Source organism: Cyprinodon variegatus, unplaced genomic scaffold (assembly GCF_000732505.1).
Source record: "Cyprinodon variegatus isolate N-32 unplaced genomic scaffold, C_variegatus-1.0 Scaffold34, whole genome shotgun sequence".
Classification (NCBI taxonomy): Eukaryota; Metazoa; Chordata; class Actinopteri; order Cyprinodontiformes; family Cyprinodontidae; genus Cyprinodon; species Cyprinodon variegatus.
The window spans coordinates 243323-250985 of record NW_015150487.1 but is presented as its reverse complement, the minus strand read 5'-3'; positions in this window follow the sequence as shown (position 1 = coordinate 250985).

The window sequence follows — 7663 nt, the reverse complement described above, 5'->3', positions numbered from 1 at the left end:
TATCTGAGCCACGGGGGAAGTGAGGAAGCAGTTAACAAATGGAATTGGCCTATAATTATTGTTCTTGTAATATTCATACTTAAGGATTTCTTTGAAATCACTATGAAATATCAGGAGTTTCTAAAAAAATATCATTACTTTCAACCAATATATGTATAATTGTGCTTATATAATTATTTAATCACTGATTGAGGAGAAAAGGGGTTTTTAGATTGAAAAGTTGGTTTATTTTGCCAATATATAGTTTTTGATTAAATGTGATAAATTCATAACAGACCTTGTAATTACTCTTAATTAAATATTTTAATCACGTCCCACCAGTAGTCGTAATGACTTGAATTTGTAAGGTGATCTGCAGTTTACTTTTTTTTAAAAGGTTTAGCATATAATGACAAAAAAAACACATTTTAGTCATTGCTCTTTCAAATATTACATTTATTTTTTTTATTATTATATTCCACATTACTTCATTAATTGATCAAAAATCTAGCTGCTGCTGCATACCGCTCCCTATCGTTCTCTTGGGTGAGCTGATAACTCAAATGTGTAAAATTAGTTGTCATGTCATTTATTTACCCAGTTTTCTTTTATTTTGAACAAATAATGGAACTAATATTCTAGTGTAGGTTGCAAATAAAAATGCAGATTTGTCAAAATCTTTTATCAGAATATTTAAACCCAAGCATGCAATAAATACGTATCCTTTGAAAAGATGCAGCACAATCAATCCCAATGTGTTGCATGGCTACTGTCACTACAGACTAACACCTTCCACTCTGCTATTGAGACATGGCTTACTCTAGATTCTAAAGGATTATATAAACCTATAAAATTTTTGCGACTCCAGACGGATCTGTTTTTGTGCTTTTGGTCCAATATGGCTCGTTGAACATTTTGGGTTGCTGACCCCTGCTGTAGATGATGACGAGCACAAGGGGGATTGGGAAAGAAGACAGTTTAAGAAATATCACAAAGCTTAAGTAGGAAAGAACTTATATCTAAGAGTTTCTGAAAAATTACAAAAATGTTTATATCTCTGTTTCTGTCAGTCCAGGTACAGTGTTTTCTTTCCTGGTCTTTGTCTATCTCTCAGTCTGCCTGTCAACACAAGCATTTTTTCTAAAGTCCCCCCTGTGGACTCATGAAATTCAGATGAGATCAGACCTTCTCTAACCCACATGTGCTGACCAGGGTGTTCCGGGCATATACTGTGGAAAACAGCGTCTAGCCTTTCCTTTCCTCATGTTTACTCACTTTGCTTCAAAGCGACCAACAGTCTAATCTATTGAATCAAAATTCCTCAAAGTGTTCAGTATCACCATTTGTGTAAGAAAAATAAAATAAAATGAAAATACATAGAGAAAATATGCTTAAAATCCTGTAAGGTATATTTAGAGTATATCTCCCTGCTTGATTATAGGTCTCTGAATGTATTTACCATTTCCTCTTCAAATCTGACTGGAGGTATTATTGTGCTGCAGCAGTTTGGCAGGGGGCAGGTGTGGATGGCCAGACTCCTATCAATAAGAGTTGTATTGCGTTAGTACCATAAAAAAAAGCAATAGCTTCTTATATTGGGCTTTATCCTCACCTTTTTATGAGGTGGGAGTTGAGTGGGAAAGGGCATGGATCGGGTAAAAGGGAGCTATCGTTTTTATTTGTCCATTAATGAGCAATTTCTAAATTTCGATGTCCTTGAAGTACAGTAACTCATTTATTAGAAACCTTTATTTTTTTATTTCAAACAAATTGCTTTTTAATGTTTTTTAATAAATGATTGTTAATTCCTCATGCATGTACAGTAAATACTTAGATATTTTCCTGAACATCCTATTAATGGATCAGAAAATAATGGGTATAAATCTCAATTTCAGATTTAATGAGATTATGATTAGGGATGCACCGATCCACATTTTATTTCTTCAGATCTGAATCTGAGACATGAATGCAAATCCAGATACTTTTCAGAACTCTGTTTACTTTAAAGTTACTATCATTATTCCAGACAATTTCTTAAGTAGATTTCATAAACTCTTCTTTACAAACAAGCCGTATATGTGGGAATGTACACATTTATATCCCAAAGGCAAATATGTCTAAAAAAAGTGAATTAGACATATTTTCATCCAGTCAAACATCACCTAAATGTCATCTGTCATAAACAGAAAGTAGAGATAGAAAGCTAGCGAGGACCACTGATGAATAATGGACTGAAATTTTTATTGAATCTGTTTCAATTGGGCAAGTTGTATTCATTTTATTATGTCAGCTGGCATTTGTCAGCTGGTATAGCAATAGTACGTGCTGTACGCAAACATCGATAGAAAAGTGTGACTCTAATATTCATTTATTCAAGATGCCAGCAGGGGAAACAGCTGATCAGTTATGTGACATAAAATTTTGCGACTTTAGATTTTATTTTACAAATGTGTTTCCATCTCCTCTTGTGTGCATTTAATCTACCGCTGCAACTAATGATTATTTTGCAAATTGATTAATCTGTCAATTATTTCTCTGATTAATCAATTAATATTTGGATAGCTAGTTTCCTTAAAGAACATTTTTTATGAAATATAACCTGGTGAAAGAAAAACTTTTCCACATTTTTAATATACTTTACTTTACAATTTTGATATAATTACTGCTTTAAATAGGTCGCTCTGTCAGCTAAAGGCATGTTTTAGAGTCTCTTTACTCCAGTTAACGATTGATCAATAACTGAATTAGTTGACAATTATTTCAATAATCGATTAATCACAATTAATCTGATTAATTGTTTGAGCCCTAGTTTAATCTTTTTGAAAAACAGTCCAAAACCACCTCAAGCAAGTGTTAAAAAACCTTTTTGAAAGTTGATTCAAATATTGCTGTTTCAATCAAGCTCTTCTAATGTGATACTTTTAAATGCTCACAAAACAACATTGATAGAAACACAACTACTAATGCATAACATCTGTGAGACTGCATATCATAAGATTAGACTCCATCTGCCCTTATGGATTAGCCCCATAGTCACCGATACCTGATCTAGAATTTTCTTCTAAATAGGGACCAATAACGATATTTACATGGGAACAGTGCATCTCTAATTGTGAATCTTTCTTTTATTTTTCTGGCCTATAAAAAAATAAATAAATAAGAATTGGAGGACACCTTCATTAAAATATCAAGCTAAGAGGAAATGACATATCCCTCCCTGTAATTGGTTGTGGAAATTGTTAACTCACAGAGTAATTGCATGTTGCTGTGTTTTAATTAGTGCCCAAGCTTACTGTATGCTGCTTCCCAAGGTGCTTGTAAATCCAATACAGACAACAGCCTTTGACATGGCTGTGAGCAGAGGCTCAGCATTGCTTCAGGCTAAATACTGCTGAATATGCTGTTAATGTTTCCATTGATTTTACAATTAATCTATTCAACTTTTACATAATTTGTCTAAAGAGAAGTACCGGTAAACGTTTAGTACTGTAGACATCCTTTTTTTGTCACTAGCACTTAAAGTTATCATCATTCCACAGTCAAAGTACAGCTATAATCTATTGATAAATTAACAAAAATCTTCTAAAATAAGTATTACCATCTCATCATATAGTTAAAATGTAATACTAAGGATCAACAAAATGGTGCTCAGAAGTAACAGGGGACCCCCTTCAACACTAACAGCATACTTGGAAAATGGTTTAATATGTCTCTTTTTTTACATCAACAAAAGATTTCATTTTTAATCCAGTTTTAAACCTTTTTGTTTTAATATGACATTTTGCTATTTTTGACCCTGAGTTTGTGACAGCAAATCAAACACTAATGTTGGTCAAGTGGACTTAAACATCACTATCTATCTTTGATTATCAAAAAGGTTTGCCATCAGACTGTGATCAGCCATGTTCCTCCAAACCAAAGACAGTTAGGCATGTCTTTTAGATCCTTGCCGATCATTTTGAAACAGGGAACGATCAGGGTTTTGTGGAGTTCGTTGAGCCAGATTGCAAGCAGGGCTCTGGAAAGTTGACATCGATTAATATGCCTTCAATTGAGTTAAACCAGTTACAGAATTTACATGGCAAAATGGGACATAAGGAACGTGAGCCATAACATGTAGCATAACGAAAGCTTTCCACAAGGCGTAATGTACAAGTCACTGGTTAAATACTGGGACAGACCGAGGAGAAAGGGAGAATACTAAGCTAAAAAGGACTGAGAGGAAACAAAGAAAAAAACTTACCATGAAGTAAAGATAAACATACCGCTAGATCCCTAGTAATTAACTAAAGATCACAACAGTGGAAGGCTGGCGATGATACTAATAACAACACTATATAGTATCTAACAACCGCAAATGAACTGATGTGGTTAACATTAGAAAAAAACAGAAGAAATTAAGAAGTAAAAAAATATACTAAACAATAAAAAACTGTTACTAGCAAGTTGCAAATATGAAGTTGTCTTGTTATATGCTGAGGATTTAAGAGTTCTTTTTAATAAAGCTAGGGAATAGAAAGAAAAAAAAAACCAAACATTATTACCTTTTGCACCTAAAATTACACATGACATAGTGCCTTCAGGCAAGTGTTGATTTCTTGGCAACTACCAAAGCCTGACTGGTCTATTTTATTGCCAGGGAGAGAGGCAGAATCTGTAAGAGAACCCATCTGCTCTGCTCTGCTCTAGAGTCAAATATAGTCGACTTCACATCACTAAGTGCAAAAAAAAAGAGTTTGATGCAGTTGTATAGAGTCAGTTTAGTACATTGTTTTTGGTTTGTATTTGTTGACTGCAGGAAAAGTAGACGAACTGTGCAAGGTTTGCATCTCACCATTCTTTATCCCAACTATGTGATTTTGTGGGACTTAAATCTGAATAGCTACCTTTCTTCCTGTTTCTTTTATAAAATTGCAAATAGTTGACTGTGGAATACTTACTAGCCAGGAAAATCACAACTAGACTTTTTACATATTTATTGCATTTTTTTTCATGAATGTTTGTAAAAGTTACTTGCATGTATACTGTATGTAGGGCAAATGTTGCTATGAGAGTGATTAAAAAAAAAAAGTACTTATTTATAATGAATATACATTTGGTATTGTATGAATAAAAAACATATTTCACACAGAAGATTTTACATCTTTTGTACAGAGTCACATTATACCACCAATATTTATCCCTTCACTTTAGGTAAGTTTTTTTTTTATGTGCAGCCATATTTTCCTTTTTTTCCATTCTCACAAGCAGTTAAAGCCTGAAAGAAAGTTGATCAATGGCTTGGTGAAGGCCATCAGCAAGAGGACTTGAGAGACAGAAAGTGACCGCTGTACATAGAGGTTATACCTACAAGAGGCAAGAAGCAATTAAGAAAGAAATGTTGACACATTCCTCATAAGGCTGGTTTTCAAGCTGTTTTCCCTTCATAAGCAAAGTGAATGTTCGTTGGGATTGGAAAAATGTCCAGGTAACAGAGAGATATATTAGCAGGAGTCGTAAACACATTGCAAAGCTTCAGAAAACATTTCTGTGTTTTATTTCTGTGTTCTGAATGAAACGATGGTGAAATAGAAAAGCACTCAGAGAGCGCAGACTTCTGGCAAGCAGGAAATGTTGCCCCATTTTGTGACTTAGACCTATAGCTAAAACTCGCACATTATTTGGATCACTACCAAATTTGTATTGTAATTGTTCCTTGGTATGAAGTGCACTTCTGGTAACAATTTCCTTAAAATCCTTTGATAAGTTTATAAATGCACAGCATGTTTCTACAGCCTCTGGTGTTTGTTCTGCTCTCACCTTCTTCATTCACTCTACTTTCTTATTTGATGAGAAGATCAAGACTTCAAGCGAGGCATGGCTCACCTTTCCCGTGTTTTTGTTACAGTATAATGCCTCTGGACTTTTTGAGTCCGATGCTGAAGCTGTCAATAGTCACTGCTGCCTCCCTCTAGTTTAGGTTGGAACTGCTTATTCTGACGAATAATGTTAAATAATCCTTTACTAAAATCCTGCATCTGGATAATGATGTGGATCACCAAAATTCAATGGATTATTCCTTGGCATAAGGTGCACCTTTGATAAAATTTCCAGCAAAATCTCCTTATAACTTTTCAAGTTATCCTGCACATAGACAGACAAACACACACAAACTCAACTAAAAACATAACCTCCTTGGGATACTGTAGGTTTTCCATATTTTATAAATTCTAATGTAACTTTTAAAACAAGTGGTTTGTTATTATTTGCATATGCAGGCCCTTACAATGTCTGAAAAGGTCCATCATTCTGACTTATAGGAGTCGGATCCGGCGACAAACAGGCCAAACAGAACTGGAGTAGCTGGTATAATAACTTTTACAGAATATTAACAACAGAAATAATTGGAAAAAAAAGAGGTGATGTAAGCATCTAATAACTGTTAGGCTAAAGAAAACTTGGAAAGTCTTGTGAATCTATTGCGGGCCTCTTGATTTGTGAATCTACATTTTTTGCCTAGTTTTCCAATAATCACCAAATGAGTTTTAGTAATGTGATTGAACAGTTAAGGAGGCCAACTGGTACAGTACATAAAAAGGCTCAGATTAAACCCTTTCTTTCTTTTAGCTTAAAGGAGAAGTCCGCTTATATTAAGATTTCATACTTCTGAAAGTATTCTACATATGAAATTATTATATATTGTTCAATAAATGATAAGTGTTTTAATTGAGAGTAATTTTCATTTGAATGTGCTTTACTGGAGGCATCCATGTTTGTCAAAGAACACTACTGCCACCTACTGGTTTGTGACGTCACGGTGCGGTATCGGCTGTTGAGAAAGTCCCAATGCTGTATCTGGTGTTTGTGAAAATGCGCTATTATTATTAAAACATTCTTCTTTTAGCATGTTTTTTATCTGGCAAGAAGTTCAATGGCAAATCCTCCCTTTTTTGAAGTTGGCAATCTGATGATGAACCCGTGGTGGATCATGAATCAGAAAGGTCACTTTTACCCGATGTATTACAACATCCAACTGCCATGCACGTGGGCATTGTCAGTTTAAATATAAATTTCATGAATTTAAATGTTGAAGTCCTTTCGAAATCTTAATTATTGTTCTTGATTGCAGGTGTGTCTAGTACAGTAGTTCCCATTGATTTTGCTTGTAAAGCAGGGAGAATGGCGCTCTACTTACCACACCATGACTTCACTGCCCGAAGATGTCAGGAGTGAGGTGTTACTATATTTGGGCAAAAATGGCCGGTCCTGGACTCTGTAATTGCGGCAAAAATTATTTTTATTTTTTTACTGATTAATGCTAAATTCATTAAACCATCACAAACGTATTAGTTTTAGATAATGGTCCATTGATTATTCCTTGCTGACCGGACTTTTCCTTTAAATAAAAAACATGTTTTCTTTGGGATTGTATGTTTGGTACAACATATAATCCTTGTAGTAAAAAATAAATTAACTACAGAAAGGCTTAAACAAGAGGCAATCAGTTCTGAAAACACCTGAGCACGAAACGATGAGTAACTGAGTCTGTTCTGTGGTTGTCATGACCCATATGCCCTACAAATGGCACAGGCAACAACTTATAACTGTACTTAAGATAACTATCTGTCCTCTGCAGTGTGTTCATGTATGATATTTCACAGTTTTCTTAGTTCAAAGCTGTTTTATTTGACAATTTACAACAAAC